Here is a 16,603-nt window from a genome sequence, read left to right on the forward strand (position 1 = left end):
GTTCCAGTTTCAGTCTTTTGCCTTATTCTTTCGTTTCTTCATGCAAGAGTCATTTGAATTGCTACTATATGCCAAGTACTATCACAGCCTGGAGGACACAAAAATGAATACAACATAGACCCTGCTCTCTGCTGTGGAGCTCTTGGCTTGTCTATAATTTTGTTGCCTTCAGCGATCAAATGAAGACTAAAAAACAGGAAAAATTTTTGAGCATCAATTATATGATTACTACTTTAACACAAAGTAATAAAAGTTGTGAACTCTGGTCTCAGGGAATTTACAGAAGCACAATTTACACAAAACAATAGCACACTATATAAAGTCCTATATATACTATAGAAATTCAGAGGCTATAATAAGCAGAAGAAAAGGTGATTGATCAAGTAGATCCATAGTCTAAATTTAAATTTGTTTCTTTTTAACTCATGGAAAAATATTTTTCTATAGTCTACTCATTAAAGTAAGAAGATAAAAAAGTAAAGAACCATTTTTGAGTCAATAGAATAATAATCAACATGGAGATGCAGCAAAGATTATTTTAAAATGGGTAAAAATTGTACTAAAGAATAAACCACTGTCACATATAAACAAGCCTATTCATAAGGGCAAGTACACTTGTATTTGTCATTAAACTTACTAATAAAAATTTCCCACTTCTTTCTATCAAATCTGCTAACTCCTAATAAGCAGCTACTAGATTAACTTTCACCAAACCTGGTAATGCATAGAATTCAATTATACATTTTAAAAATAACTTGCAATGTCATATGATTTTTCTTTGCTTCTATGCAAAAACTCCCCATAAACCACCCTATTTGTAATGATCTCTCTAAAGAAGACTCTCCATAGTGCCACCAGACAATTTGTTGTAATGGGGGAATATTAAAGAATATAAGATTCAGGCTGGGCACATCCTGATTGGAATTCTGATTCTTCCACATACTTGTGTGACTTTAGATAGGTTTACATAAACTTTCTGAACCTATGTTTTCTAAGCCACACAATACAAGAGTAACTATTATAAAGATTGACTTGATTGGTATGGACAAAGGACCCAATTCAGTGTTCAGTATCTAAAATAACTCAATGAAAGTCAGACATTATTCACAATAGCTCAGTTTAACTCTATTTCTACTTGCTCTTCTCTCAGCAGAAATGTAGAGCTGTCATTCATATAAGAATAGCATTATGATGGGCTCAGCCTGCATGTAATTGTTTTCAAGTGAAGTCCTAGAAGTCTACTTCTTGGTTTAATAATTTCTTTTGTTCATTCAGTACTAGTCATATGTAAAGCACTGTACTAGATGCTGGTAAAATCCTTCCTTTCCTCCTTCCTCACTCGTGGTTACTCTTTCAGTATGCCACGGCCCAAATCACCATTCACTGTAGTAGTCCAACTCTAGATGAATGACAATTTTGTGTTTAAAACAAAATAATTGGACAAGTCCAGGAGAAAATATTTTTTATATACAGCAAATAACTTTTGCTTTCTTTTGTGCAGGTTAAATAATTCCTATTCCTTTACTTTTGAAGCACCTGTTCACACGCGGAATATTTCTGCAACTAGTCCTTCAGCATTTTCCCCTTCTTCACAAGCACAGAATTGTGCACAATATTCTGGCTCTACAAAGCAGCAACTTTGAGCTGTGTGTGTAGGTGATGTACTCTATTGCTATGTCTAAATAACAATATCACTTTGAAATAATTTCATTCTTGACTAAAAATAACAATAGAATAAGTAAAGCACAAGATATTAACTAAAACATTAAAAAAACTCCATTAAAACATTAAAAATTAATCAAACAAGGATTCTATTAATGACTACACAGCAATCTCCAGACTGTATTTGCTTTTGTCTTTATTAACCTGACTTTTCCTGACTCTCATCCTTCAGACTTTCCTCGTATGTCCTCCTCCAGCCAAAGTCAAGCCGGCAAACTTTGGCCCTTTTTTTTTTTTTTTCTGCACCAATCTCTTGGCAAGCATTTCAACTATTGAAGCTTCAATTCTCACTGCAGAGGTGGCTCTCCTTCAAATCTATCATCGTTAGTAACAGCTTCACTTGGGTGACCTCTCTTCAGTCCAAATCTAAATGCGACATGGCTTCCTCTATTGTCCCCAGTCTCAAACAGCACCCTTTTTTAAATTAATAGGCCATGATCAAAACCTTAATGATTTTCTCCTTTGATTCCTATTCAACTGTCATAGAAACAGTCTTGCTCACTTTTCTATACCTGTGCATACAAAGATGACTGGCATGGAGTAAGAATTACATAAGTGTATGCTAAATTGATGAATGAATGACAATAACTCTGTGAAGTATGCATGGATGCATGCAGGTTAGTATCTCTCTTGTACTCATTAGGATCCAGAGGCTCAGAGAGCTGGGTCCTTAACCCAGATAATGCGGCTGATATTGGCACAGTCAGGGTTAATTCACAGTCTCTGGCTCTGGAATAACCGTATTTCTTTGTTTTCATAAGATCTCTGTTTCTTCACTATATTTGCCCTTCTGCAGTATGTAGGTCATAAATAAGTTTGTTATCTCTCACATTAGTCCCTCAGCACCTTGAATCATGTTTCTGGCAATAACCTCCTGGACAGACTTCCTTACTGTGGTATGGGCTCCACCAGTCTGTTCTGTACCCAACGGTCACTGTCTTACCATCTGACTGTGCTTAATCTCCTCCATTTTCTCCTTCATCTCTTTATAGTATGCTATCTTCTCACGGCTACTTCCTTCTTGAAGTTCTCTTATCCTTTTATTGTCATTCTGACTACTCTTTCACCATTTTCTACCTCTTCCCTTTCTCCTTTACTGTATACTCTCCTGGGTTTTTTCCCTCGGTCTTCTATCCTTTTCATAGGTTTTTTCTTTGGGAAGTGCCCAAATCTTCTCAAACTTTTAAGTTAATGGCTCCAAAATCACTTCCTTCAATTCTAATTATCACCAAAATTCCCATTCTGTATTTTTGACCACCATTTAGCTGTGCCGCCTCTGTGGGGGCTCAAACTGAACTTGCCTTCTCTTCTTCATCAGTTTCTCCATCTCAACCTTCCTATTACTTGTAATGCCACCCCAATTTTACTAGCCACACAGAACAAATCACGGCTTCATAACTGATTCCTCCCTATTCTTAATCCTTTATATCCTATCAGACATCGAGTCCTCTTGGGTTCCCTTTGTAATTCCTTGACTTGTCTTAAGATCCTCCATAATCTGGCTGCAGCCACCTATCTGCCCTCATCTCCACTGTTCCCCAGCACAGGTTCCCTACTACAGCCAGTCTGATGCAGTTGTCCTCTTCGTTGCAGATACTAGACCTTGGTCATCCTGGATCCCTTAGAAGAAATGCCCATTCTCCTTTTCTCAGGCATTCCGGATACTTCTAACCTTTAGCTCCAGCTTGAAAAACAGTTTTAAAGTTCTATTTTGATTCTAGTGTTCACTTCCTTCTCCCTTCTTTTACCGCATATTGTGATTATTTGAAGTACCTGATACATAGCAAATAATCAATGAATGGTGCCAATTATTTTTGTTAATGGTAATAACATATTTTTGTCTTAATTGTCGAATGAGGTGAAAGCTTCTCAAGCACCAAGAATCACATCTTTTCTTAACCCCATTACACCTATCACAGTGGACTTCCTGGAACATTAAGTACTCAGCATTCTCCTCTTCCCAATCAGTCTCAGCACAACTAAAAGGAAAGCAAAACAAATCCATTTTAGTTGCAATCAAGCTTTCAGTCTGTTTCTATGCTATGATGAAATTTCTCCTTAAAAAAAAAAGGCAAAAAAAAAAAAAAAAAAATCCAACAGATCAAAAACTGGCAAAGGTTAGGATGGTTTAGAACTTTCAGGATCAAAAAAAAGTTAATGTCTATATAACACCATTTTTCTTTTTTTGACTCCAACATTTCCATATTTTCCTTTGAGGAACTCCCAGAATTCTACTTTACCCTGAATGTGGGAGTTACTAATGATAAGTAGGTGCATTTTTGAGGGGCCCATATGATTTATATACTGGCAATTGATACTCTGGATGGAAGACAATTACCATATTTGTGTAAATCTGTTACAGAAAATTTGAAATTAGCAAAAAATAATAATAATAATAACTAAATGGGTTATTAGAACACTATAAACTAGCTATGTAATAATTAGCCAACCATACATCTCAGACAAGATCTCATATTTATAAAGATGAGAGTAGGAATAGCTCCAATATAGGCAAATAATCTCCAAAGTACATAATCTGAATGTATAGAAAAACTAAAAATTAACTCTAAGGATGATACTGAATAAGTATTATTCCTCATAAACTATTTTCATCTTTTATTAGTCAAACAAAATCAAGGTTAAACACGGGCTTAACTGACTGCTTGTAAACATCTAAATTATTTTTAAAAGCTGAACAATACAATTTTAGAATCACAGAACTTTATGTTATTTGATTGATTATAAATTACATTACCTGTAGAGATGGCGTATTTTAAGCCTTAGATTAAATAACATTTTAAAACAGTCCATTTTTAATGATGAAAAAACCCCAACAAGCAAATGAAAAGTACATAAAACTTATGATTAAAAAAAAAAAAACCCAACCAGCAAATGAAAACTACACAAAACTCATGACTTCTACGTTGCTTGCAGGATGGATTCTACATTGCTTGCAGGATTCAAAAATCAAAGAAAATAAAGCTTCCCTGACCGGGAATCGAACCCGGGCCGCGGCGGTGAGAGCGCCGAATCCTAGCCACTAGACCACCAGGGAACTTATTTGGTAGCTGTCTCTAAACATACTTGCTGCCTTAAAAATCTGTATTTCGTTCCTCTAACCAGTAGGAGGTAGAGTATTGCGTCTAAGCCACACCTACTTTGTTCTTGCTCTGAGTCTATTTCCTGAAATTGAAGCAAATTCTCGGCGCCTTCCGCCGAGCTCCCCGATGGCCCCTTAAGGAAAACACCTATACCCTCCAAATCTAATCCTCTTCCGACTGCCATGCTGGACAAGACATCCTGGAAATTCTCATTCTTTTACGTAACATGGAAATCTCTTTACCAAGACAAGTGTTGTCTGGACGCGTACTGTCCAGAGCCTTGTAATTTGCTTTATTATTTTATTAACCATTTTAGCCTCTATTTCAAATCTAATTTCTGTCCCTCTCCGTCTTTCTTCGTTCTCTGTCACGCGGTTGTTGAGTCCCTCTAAACATTTTACTAAATCTGACGATAGACTGCCACCGGCTGAGAGCGTTTCTCGGTGAAGAGCCGGAGCGACCCCGCACTGTCCTGGGTGCAGAGCGCGTGCTCTACAAATGTGGGTGATGAAGGGCCACATAGCCTCATAGCACGCGGTTCTATTTTATTTATTTGGTGTAGGCAGGCTAACGAGGCTGGGAGAGCGGTGGGTGGTATGCCTAGTGAAGGATCAGGACGTCTGCCCAAGGTTCCAAGCAAATCCTTCAAACCCGCTGTGTTTATTATCCTACTTTCCAAACTGTTATTATCTGGGCAATTGCTTCACTTCTCCGCATTATATACTAGACACGGCCAGGAAATGATGCAATTACCAAAGGAATCAAGACACCTTACAGCAGAGTCTTAATTCCGAAACTCTCATAAAGTAAATGCAGAGGGCAGTAAGATATAACTCAGCTTTGAAAGTGCCAGCCGTTACATTGAAGAAATCTAACCCAAGAGACTTCGCTCCGCTGCAAGATGGAAGGAGGCTTAAGTAAGACATAAATTTGTAATGAACTTGCTCACAACATCCGGCGCCACTGTGAGTTGCAGTCATCATCCATTACCACAAAATTAGGTGAGCCTGTGCTTGAATCTCGTTTCTTTTTTTTTTTTTTTCAGCAAATCAGAGATGAAGTTTAAATCATTGATATACTTTATCTGAAAATATGGAATAATATGAGAACAGGAAGATTTAAGGGGGTTATTAAGATAATAAGATAGAAAAATCATCAGAAGAAATTTCTACACTTCATTGTATTTTAAGTGGGACACTTCTTTCCTATCCCAAGGAATCTTAGATCAAGTTCAGTAGGTGGAGCTCTTACCTCTTAATTAAGGGGTTGCTAGACCTTAGCATTAGAGTATCTGGTTTTGAATAAAAAGATTAAGCAGATATTAGTTTAAATTTTTATAGGTTTAGTCACAATATTTTACGCAAAGTACAAAAGGGTATGGTGAAAGCCACCCTCCTACTCACTCCTTTCTTCTTCCTAGAAGTAATCAGTGTTACCAGCTTCTTCTATATCTCCCAGAAATGATCTATGCACATACAACACGTATCTAGTTCATTTTCCTCCAACTTTTTGGTTTTGAAACATCAAACCAACAGAAAGTTACAACTGTAGTACAATGAACACACATATACCCTTCATCTAGATCAGTGCCTTCCAATTTACAGCTCCAGCAACTTGTGGCTATTAGGCACTAAAATGTAGCCAGTATGAATAGATATTCTGTAAGTGTTGGATCCACACTGCACGTTTAAGCACTAGTATTTAGAAAAAGAAATGTAAAATATTGCGTTAATACTTTTTACTTTAATTACGTTTTTAAATGAGAATAATTGGATATATTGGGTTAAATAAAATATTAAAATTAATTTTGCTTTCTTTTTACTTTTTTAATGTAGCTACTAGGATATTTAAAATTATACATGTGCTTACATTATATTTCTGTCTTACAGTACTGTTCTAGATTCATCAATTATTAATATTTTCCATATTTGCTTTCTCTGTTTTTTTCAGAACCATTTGAGGTTAGCTGCAGACAGCATGATACTTTATCATACGTACTAAACACTTTATTATGCATCTACTAAGAGCAATCAATCTAATTATCATCTCAGGAAATTTAATTCCACGTTGTCATTTATTATATGGTCAATAATCAAATTTTCTAGTTGTCCTAATAATCTCGTTTATAGTTTTTCTTTTAATCTAGGATATACTCTTGGATTATACCTTGCATTTAGTTGTCACATGTCCGTAGTCTCCTTCCTTTAATCTGGAACAGTTTCCCCTAACTTTTTTCTTTTACATCATTGACCTTTTTGAATAGTGGAGTACAATAGTTTCAGAAAGTTGGCCAATTTAAATATTTCTTTTGGCGGGACAACTATCCTAAGTGATGTGTCTTTCTCAGTGCATTATATCAGAATGCACATAATTCCAGTGTATCACATTACCTGTAATGGGTAAGTGTGGTAGGCAGAACCATGTCCGCTTCACCCCACAACCCCAGAGATGTCACTGTCCTAATCCCCAGAACATGTTGACATGTCACCTTACATGGCAAAAGGAACTTTGCAAATGTGATTAAGATTTTGAGATGGAGGAGATTATCCTAGATTACCTGGATGGGCCCCAAATCATCACAAACATTCTTATGAGTGAAAGAGCAGGGCAGAGGCGTCAGGTCAGAGTGATGTGATGTGCAAAAGACTCATTTGGCCATTGCTGCCTTTGAAAAGGGAGGAAGGAGAACCACAAGCCAAGGAATGCAGGCAATTCCTTTTCTCCCATAGGCTTCCAGACAGAAAGCAGCTCTGCCAATATCTTGATTTTAGCTCAATGAGACTTATGTTGTGCTTCTGAACTACAGAACTGTAAGATAATAAATTTGCGTAGCTTTAAGTCCCTAATTTAGTGGCAATTTTTATGGTAGCAACAGGAAACTAGTACAGTAAGTACGGTCACTTGATTAAGGTGTCTGCCATATTACTCCGTCATAAAGCTACCTTTTATAATTGTAATTAATTGGCAAATGTTGGAAAAAGCAAATATCAATGGTGGAAGTGATACTTTGAGACTGTAGACCAATCTGTTCCTCAGCAAACTTTTAGCCAATGGGTTTAGCATCCACTGATGATCCTTGTCTGAATCAATTATTGCTACAGTGATGGCAAAATGGTGATATTTTAATTTTATCATTCTTCTGAAAAGAACTTTCCTTCCTCTCCTCCCTCTTTTTATTCTTTATTTAATTTTTACATATCAGCCCGGACTCATATTCTTTTTTCTGTTTTAGTGAGTTTTTATTCAATGTGTTATATTCTGTTGCTGTCATTATTCATTTAAAACCTAAATTGTCCCAAATTCAGCCAGGAGTCCATTCAAGCTGGCTCCTGTGTTCTTTTGGAATGTCCCTATACATTTTTGAGCACCTCTTTACTTTCAAGCACAACATGACCCAGGTACAGCCTGTATTTTATAACAGGAAGAATTTACATATTCGTGCGTATATCTATTTTTCTTTAATTTCCTTTTTAATTTTTTTTTACACAAAGAGTAGCATACTCTACATGGTTTTCTGTATTTTTTAATCAATATCTTTAGAGGGTGTTCATTATTTAAATGGAGTTTCCTCATTGTTTTTGACAACCGCAGGGTAGGTATTCCACTGTACAGATATCTTACTAAAGCAGTTCCATATCATTGGGCATTTAGATTGTTTACAACCTTCTGTTACCAAAGTACAGCCAAAAATAACCTTGGAACAACGTAATTTAACATTTAGTTTTTATTAACCTGCCCACAAGTGATTCATCTTATACAGTGCCAATTTCTGATTTGAAAATGCTAGAAGAAAAATCATGGTATCCAATTCATATTCAACTATCATTATAATTTATTTATAATTTTTCAATTTGATCTCAACCTGAGTCAGCTGTCCTTCTTTTGTTTATTAAGCTATTCATTCATTTGACAAACATTTATTGAATCTAATATATGTCAGGTACTATGTTGGACACCAAAGACACCATACTGAACAAAACAGGATCCCTGACCTTCAAACTTAGTCTGGTGGAGTTCAAGTAACCAAGCAATTATGGTGTAATAAGATAAATGTATCTTTATACTAAGTTTATTTAATAGATTAAAAATCCATCTTTTATCACGTATATATGGAATATAAAATGGAATAGCCACACTAGAAAATAGTTTGGCAGTTTCTTAAAAAACTAAATATGCACTTACCATATGACTCAGCAAATGTACTCTTGGGCATTTATCCCAGAAAAATGAAAACTTATGTTCACATAAAACCTGCAAATGAATGTTCATAACAGTAGCTTTATTCATAATAGCCCAAAACTGGAGACAACTGAAATGCCGTTCAATGGGTGAATGGTTAAGCAAACTGTGGTATATCGATATGCCTTGAAATATTATCTGAAAAGGGAAGGAACGATTGATACATGTAATAACTTGAATAGATCTCAAGGGAATTATAGTAAGTGGGGAAAAAAGTCAATCTAAAAGGTACCATTTGATTCAATTTATATAGCATTCTTGAAATTATAGAGAAGGGAGATTAGTGGTTGCCAGGAATAGGGATGTGGTGAAGAGGAAGATCAGTATGATTCTAAAGGAGTAGCTTACGGGAGCCTCATGGTGATAGCTCTGTATTTTATTGTGGTGGTGATACAAGATATGATAACATTGCATAGAAACACACACACACACACACACACACACACCATGCATGAATGTATGTGAAACTGGTGAAACCTGGCTGGGCACGGTGGCTCACGCCTGTTATCCCAGCACTTTGGGAGGCCAAGGCGGGTCGATCACCTGAGGTCAGGAGTTCGAGACCAGCCTGGCCAACATGGTGAAACCCCATCTCTACTAAAAGTATAAAAACTAGCCGGGCGTGGTGGTGGGCACCTGTAATCGCAGTTACTCGGGAGGCTGAGGCAGGAGAATTGCTTGAACCCAGGAGATGGAGGCTGCAGTGAGCTGACACGGTGTCACTGTACTCCAGCCTTGGCACCAGAGTGAGACTCTGTCTCAAAAAAAAAAAAAAAGAAAAGAAAAAACTGGTGAGATCTGAATAAGCTCTCAAGATTGTACCAATGTCAATTTCCTGGTTCTGATATTGTAATATAATTATGTAAGATATGCAACATGGGGAGAAAACTAGGAGGAAACACAGGACTTCCCTGTACATTTTTTGCAACTATTTATTAATCTGTAATTATTTCCCTATTAGTATATTCACTGTAAATTTATTGTACCCAATAATACAAACCACCACCACATAATGTCACTTTTTTAGGGATTCCTTTCAAAATTTTAAATTATATTTTAGCACCAGTGTTGTAGCAGCTTATTTGAATATGTTTTTCAGAAAGTGTAAAAACTATGTCACGACTTCTCAAGCTACTGAACAGACTATTTGTAGAAGAAATAAGACGACAGGAAATTGTTCAAAAGCAGATTTTTTTAATTAACTGTGAATAAAAGAAAAGGACAGATTTATTGGGCTAACTCTAAATAATCAGCCATAAGTATGAAATGATGACAGCTATATGGACAACAATCCATGTCTATATACAGCAATATTTCTTTCTCAGTGCACTCTGGTAGACTCCACAAAGGCCAAGGTGATTTCTACCTCCTCTTCAGATTTATAACAAGCCAAATGAAGCACTGAACATAGGTCTAGCCACAAAAGGACACCTTTACATTTTTCTCAGAACTCAAGATATTATCATAATTAACCAGTAGACAAATGACCCCAGTTTGTGAAAATGAGCCACCACCTTCAATACTATTAAATAATAAACTCTCTTCTGCCTCTTTAGTTGCAGGATGGCTACTCGTATACCTCCACACGTGATCATCAGTATTTGCCTCCTGTGTCTCAACCAGCCTGAGTCAAGTGTATGAAAAGAGGTGTTTCTCTCTGTGCTAGAGAAAGAAGGATAGGTTCACTAAAGAGTGAATTTTCTTGGTGCTAGTAGCCTAAGCTCATCACCTAATGCATAAAACTCGTCTCCCACACCTTTTGAGAGACCTTCTAAAGACATTTCAATATTTTCAGTAGCTCCAAGGTCATTACTTAACCAGTTTTGAAACTACACTCAAAACTTAAAAATTTTGTTAAAGGGTAAGCAACTTCCAAATTCTCCTTCTAAGTGACTTTATCCTGTTATTTATGCATCACATATGTACATACCCATTCCTGTAATCAAGTAATTCTAAATTTGGGACAAAATATCATACATAATAATCATTATCTTTTTTTTTTTTTTTTTTTTTTTTGAGATGGAGTCTGGCTCTGTCACCCAGGCTGGAGTACATAAGTATGATCTCAGCTCAGTGCAACCTCTGCCTCTGAGGTTCAAGTGATTCTCCTGCCTCAGCCTCCCCAGTAGGTGGGATACAGGCATGTGCCACCATGCCCAACTAATTTTTCTATTTTTAGTATTGGCAGGTTTCATCATGTTGCCCAGACTTGTCTCGAACTCCTGACCTCAAGTGATCCACCCACCTTGTCCTCCCTAAATGCTGGGATTACAGGTGTGAAAATAGGCCAGGTGCAGTGGCTCATGTCTGTAATCCCAGCACTTTGGGAGGCTGAGGCAGATGGATTGCTTGAGCCTAGGAGTTTGAGACCAGCCTGGGCAACATGGTGAAACTCCATCTCTACAAAAAATACAAAAATTAGCCGGGTGTGGTGGTGCATGCCTGTAGTCCCAGCTACTTGGGAGACTGAGGTGGGAAGATCACTGGAGCCGGGAGTTGGAGGTCGCACTCTAGCTTGGGTGACAGAATGAGACCCTGTCTTGAAAAAAAAAAAAAGAACGGAAAAGAAAATACAGTGGCGCTCTAGATCAGCCAGACACTCAGTAGTCTTTCATTTGGGCAATGTTAGAGCAGTATTTGTCAATATTTTTAGAATTTTAATTTCATAAGAAGTTACTAGTGTTGTGTTCAAAAACAGAAATACTAATCATGCTGCTTCATTACAAGAATTGTCTTTAGATAGATAGGTAAGAAAAATACCAAACACATTTGTAGGATTGCCACTGTTTGGCAATGTTTCTCTAAGCCCGCCCACCTTAGTCCTCTAGAAAATCACTTGGGAGAAATCCTGTTGCCTGAACCCAGAGATCCAGCTGCCTCCCACAGGTTCAGCAAAGCAAGCAAATGGCAGAGTGAGTGAAGTGATCCCTCTCTTCTTCCTTTAGGAAAGGAAGGGATCTCTGCTCTTCTTATCTACTCCAAAGTCTCACCGTAGAAAGGTTGTTTATTCCCGCAAAAGTTAAATGACAAACCCACCTAAATTATCCTACAATGGCCTCTACCCTTCAACAGAGAAAGGCCAGTTTTCATATTTAAAAGAGGCCCTCACAGCCATAAAATCAGTGTAGTATTACATTTTTTCATTAATTCGGCATTTACCAAGTAACTTCCGCTAGCCAAGAACAGTGAAAAGTGTTAGGGATGCCATTTTTAAAAAGAACAACTTTATCATAATAAAGTATATTATTCTAGTAATACCTTTGATTGATGGCCACATTCTAGACTTTAGTCTAAGAACCACTCGGGATTATCTCCTTTAATTCCTATATCCACCCTATAAAGTTGGTACTGTTGCCATTCTTTATAGATAAAGCATATCCTTTACAGATAAAGCAACTGAGGTTAAGTAGTTTACCCAAGGTCAGCACGTGGTGGAGCTGTAGTCTGAAGCCAGAGCCTGAATTCTTAAAGATTACCATGTTCTTAAGAAGTACACTTTCTACTGAGGTTTGATCTGTAGTACACTAAGATTTCCCAAATTATTTCATGTATTATATCTTATCTGCCAATTAAAATTTGACCTATTTAGGGCAGTACTGTTCAAAATGATTTTCTGCAATAATGAAAATATTCTAGTCTGTGCTGTCCAAAAGCACAGTCTAGCCATAATTTAAATTTAAACGGCTACAAGTAGCTAATGCATACAGTACTGGACAACACATATAAGGAATAGTTTCATGTCTTCTGATTTCTCTATAAAGCCAAGGCTTAGGTAAATCAGTTAATGGAAAGGAACGAGTGAAGAATCTTTAGGAAGAGTTTGTACTCCCTTAGCTGGGGAGCAGAATCTTTATTATATCAGGACTTTCCGTATAATAAAAATGTTATAAGAAGCATGTGATACAGCGTGCAGTCCTAGAGGAGTTCATAAAGATAGATTCTTAAATTCCTTGCAGTATCTTTGGAAGACTGCCTTTTTTATTTTTTGAGATGGAGTCTCACTCTGTCACCAGGCTGGAGTGCAGTGGTGTGATCTTGGCTCACTGCAACCTCTGCCTCCCGGTTTCTAGTGATTCTCCTGCCTCAGCCTCCCAAGTAGCTGAGACTACAGGTCCGCGCCACCACACCCAGCTATTTGTGTGTGTGTGTGTGTGTTTAGTAGAGACGGGCTTTCACCATGTTGGCCAGGATGGTCTCGATCTCTTGACCTTGTGATCTGCCCGCCTCGGCCTCCCAAAGTGCTGGGATTACAAGCGTGAGCCACCGCGCTTGTTGGCCAGAAGACTGAAGTTTTATAATTGATGGTCACAACTTTAAAAATACATGCTCAGTTATAGCTTTTTGTCTAATAAAAAAATCACTGCTTAATTTATTTACAAAACATGGAGTCCATAGAGAGAAAAACAACAGGGGCCTCTTGGTAGTAAAAGGATGAGAAACAGTGAAAACCTGTAAGTCAATGGACATTTCCTTCAGAAACTACATTCAAAACTTAAAAATTTTGTTAAAGAGTAAGCAACTGCCAAATTCTCCTCCTAAGTGACTTCATCCTGTTACTTATACATCAGTTACGTACATATACATTCCTATCATCAAGTAATTCTAAATTTGGGAAAATATCATAAATAATAATAGTTATCTTTTGAAAATAAACTGGGGCTCTAGATCAACCAGAGTGTCAGGAAGCAGCCAAGTCACGCCCCACTGGGTGCTTCCTGGACAAGCGCAGTGCAGCTCCCACAGGGCCTCACACCCAACCTTCAATTTGCTTAAAAGAACTATCTCAAAAAATCTTAGCTATTTAATGACAATTTGTCCTTGCCATGGAACATGTTTTTCTTTTGCCTGATTTTTAATAACCTTAGATTTCAAAATCATAAAAGCACTCATCAAAGAACTGTGAGAGCAGCTCAGCGTCTCTGGAGATCTCAAACCATGTTCCTTTGATACAATGCAATCAACTCTTTATATTTTAGGAACCTAATTTTCCCTTACTAAATGCTAAATAATTTACAAATAACACAATGGCTACGGAAAAAAAATCCAACATCTTTACATCCAAATCCTAAAGATATAAACCTGACGTCTAAATTAATACGTGCTTAGTGCAAAATTGGACAATTATTCCACATTTGCAGTATAGTATAACATGACCACCAGCTACTGAAATGCCAAAGCCACCACTGTTAACGCTTTGCTCCGCCTTCCGGAGAGTTTATTACAGCTTAAGCAGCGTCAACAACCCAGAGGAGGCCGCTTTCTAGTTTATCTGTGTGGAAGGCCTGTGACACAGTTAACAGACTATTGCAGGCCCTTCCTTGGGATATTTTTCTGCGTATAAGAGTGAATGAACTCCACTGCCAGATCTTCCTAGTCATCTTGCAGTGCTGGTCATGGGACCGCAGAGGGAACAGCACACAACTGGGGATGGGGAGCTCACAGGCACGGGCCTCGCAGCTGATGCAAACCTTCCCCCTCCAAGGTTCTCTCGAGTATCTGCCAAGAGTCGGCTGGAGGGCCCAACTGCTATGTTCCTATTGCCGTAATGACTGCAGTTTGGCAGCATCCAGGATGCTGTACCGGGAATGGGAGGGGGAGGAGATGGTGGACCCCTCTGCTAAATGCAAAGCCGGAAGGGACAAAAGGATGAATTTATTGTGGCCATCGGTCCCGAGGTGGAAGGAAAGTCAAAGGGCTTTAAAGCTGGGGAGACGCTCTAACTCCTGCTCTGCTGTCAAAGCCTTACTTCCCAGGAAGAGTGGGGGCTAAGGCGGGCCAGCTCTAAGGGGATGCGGCCCGGGGTGAGGTAAGAGGACCCTCCTAGGTGCCACTGCCAGGCGGCGGTTCGCTGGGGCACCAAGGCGCCCGCACTCGGGAGGCGCCACAAAGGGCCGAGGCCTGCGGAGGCCGCGCGCGCAGCTCTCCGGGGCGGAGCCGCCGGGCTAGAGGCAGCGGGGGCTGCAGCAGCCGCGGGTAGCCGGAGTGCCCAGCCTCCCAGCTCGGAGGTCGCGGGGGGCGGGGAGGATGCCGCAATTGCAGCCCGAGCCGCGGAGCCCGGTCGCCTATCTCCCCGGCCCCCGCAACCGCGGTGGGGTGCAGCGCGCGCCACGGGCCGGGCGGAGCTAGAGGCGGGCGTCTGCACAGTGTCGCGCCACCCGCGGCTCCCCGCCTTCGGCCGGGCTCGGGAGCCCGTCGCTGCCGATGCCCTGACGGTGGGCGCAGCTGCGTGGCTGGCGAGGCGTCGCGCGTGGGGAGAGGCCTAAGACACCCCGACTGCGGCGGCTGCGCCCACGCGATTGGGCCGCGGGGCCCCGCGGGCGCGCGCCTTGGAGCTCCCGCCTCCTCCCCTTGCTCCTCCTCGGCGTACGGTCCTCCCCTGACCCCTCCTTCCACCCGCCGGGAGGATGCGCTCCCCGGCGCCCAGCAGCAGAGGCCACCGCTGCCAGAAATGCAAGCGTCTGATCCCCTTCTCCCGGACCCCAGGAGCCGGCGCCCCCGCCCTGTAGGTAGGTGGTGAGGCGGGGCCCAGCCCTCGCCGCCGCCCGCTGCTGATGCTGCCGCCGAGAGGCCGCGGGCAGGGTCCAGGACCGGCCAAACTTGCCTCCCGCCGGGGGCTCGGTGGAGCGCTCGGAGGTGTGCTAATGGCGCTGGGCGCAGCCCCCTGTGAACCTGAAAACCTCTGCTTGAGCTCGGGAGGCCGAGCGGGGGCGAAGGAGAGCTTGACCCTTCCCCGCCAACCCCCTGGGGGCTGTGGGGGTGCGCGCCCCGCGGTGCGGGAGTGGGGAGGACAGGTTGGCATGGGGCTTATTTGGGGAAAAGACCGTTGGATTTTCAGCAGCTCAGGTGGAAATATGTCACTGTGTTTTTCCGGCTGGATTAGCAGATACGTTCTTCCCGTCTTTCTAGCCAAAACATGTAGACAGGCAAAGGGTTATATTAGCGGCATGTAGAAGTCGCTGTGGATTTTTGTGTATTTCAGAGCTAGTTGGTTGGTATATAAAACCGATGGTGCAAACCCTTACCGTCAACACGTTAGGGCCAGTTTAAAGAAGGTCCTTCTAGAAGTCAGATTATTCGGGAGATCGATGAGGCTGGGGGATATTGTTGTGCTGCGTATTTAGGAGCCTCTGCTTACATGAAGGGATGTGTTTTAAGAGTGGCAACTTTGATACAGGTGTCGGGAGTTGAGATTCTGCCGGAAGGATGTACCGGGTCAGCCAGCAGAGGCAGCCTTGTGCCCAGCCTAACTTCCAACTCGGTGTTATGCTCTGTATTTCTTAGAAACTGGTTATCTGTGAATGATTTTCCCCTCTAGGTGTAAAGTTTATACGTTAGAGCTTTTGGCAAGATTCTCTCTTCCCAGGCTATCATTTTTTGTTTTATATTCAGGTATAAGGTTTAAAGTTTTGAAAAATGCATCACTGTAAGCTCCAATTTTATAGTCACTTAGGTATAGAAATTTGGAGAAGTGACTCAGTATAAGCTCAAAAAGGACAGAATCTTGAATCTTTCTTTTAAATCCTATAATCTTCTGCATCTTA

General features: G+C 40.3%; 1 protein-coding gene and 1 non-coding gene across 31 annotated transcripts in view; one reads left to right on the forward strand and one right to left on the reverse strand.

Annotated features, from left to right (window-relative positions):
* Window positions 1-4,705: 4,705 nt before the first annotated feature.
* Window positions 4,706-4,777, reverse strand: TRNAE-CUC (transfer RNA glutamic acid (anticodon CUC)). Its single transcript has one exon. It is a non-coding gene; the product is annotated as a tRNA-Glu (tRNA).
* A 9,775-nt stretch (window positions 4,778-14,552) lies between these two features.
* The window catches only part of NCOA7 (nuclear receptor coactivator 7), a 150,539-nt gene continuing 148,488 nt past the window's right edge, over window positions 14,553-16,603 (forward strand). For 26 of the 30 annotated variants that reach the window (XM_074036998.1, XM_045391579.2, XM_074036989.1 and 23 more), the window contains exon 1: window positions 15,441-15,568. The gene's annotated coding sequence lies outside the window, so the exon portion shown is untranslated. Of the gene's footprint in view, window positions 14,869-15,440; window positions 15,696-16,603 lie in introns of those variants that run through there. The other 4 variants (XM_045391580.2, XM_074036992.1, XM_045391582.3 and 1 more) reach the window with 2 other exon arrangements.

The sequence above is a fragment of the Macaca fascicularis genome, chromosome 4, assembly GCF_037993035.2.
Source record: "Macaca fascicularis isolate 582-1 chromosome 4, T2T-MFA8v1.1".
Classification (NCBI taxonomy): domain Eukaryota; kingdom Metazoa; phylum Chordata; class Mammalia; order Primates; family Cercopithecidae; genus Macaca; species Macaca fascicularis.